Here is a 524-nt window from a genome sequence, read left to right as displayed (position 1 = left end):
TTTCCAACAATTGCTTTTAACACTATTTTCCAATCGGTTCAATAGTTCCAGTGTTACGAGCCAATATACATGAGAAACTTTGATTTTTTCGGCTAAAATAGAACACGGATATTTCTTCCATCGCCATGGAAAAATAGAAATTGTCAAATTATGTCCAATTTCTTATTGTCTGCGTATAGATCGCACTTTTATGAAGAAAACAAGCTTTTGTTGAAGAAAATCTATGGATAAATACCGGAGTTAGGAACAATTGAGTAAAGGTACAAAAATCCCAATTTTACTCTGTTTTTGTATTTTTTTCCTATTTATATAGGAAACATTTATTTAATTGATTTCGATTACAAATAATTTCGGCCTTTACTTTGTCTTCTGTTATTCATTCCGTTCGTTTCTATGATGAGAAACCAAATGTAGTCCTCTCAACATTCTTTCTAGTCGAAATCAATTAAATAAACGTTTCCTATATAAATAGAAGAAAAATACAAAAACAGAGTAAAATTGGGATTTTTGTACCTTTACTCAAT

Source organism: Hylaeus volcanicus, unplaced genomic scaffold, assembly GCF_026283585.1.
Source record: "Hylaeus volcanicus isolate JK05 unplaced genomic scaffold, UHH_iyHylVolc1.0_haploid 11992, whole genome shotgun sequence".
In the NCBI taxonomy this organism is placed as follows: domain Eukaryota; kingdom Metazoa; phylum Arthropoda; class Insecta; order Hymenoptera; family Colletidae; genus Hylaeus; species Hylaeus volcanicus.
This window is presented reverse-complemented; position numbering follows the sequence as displayed.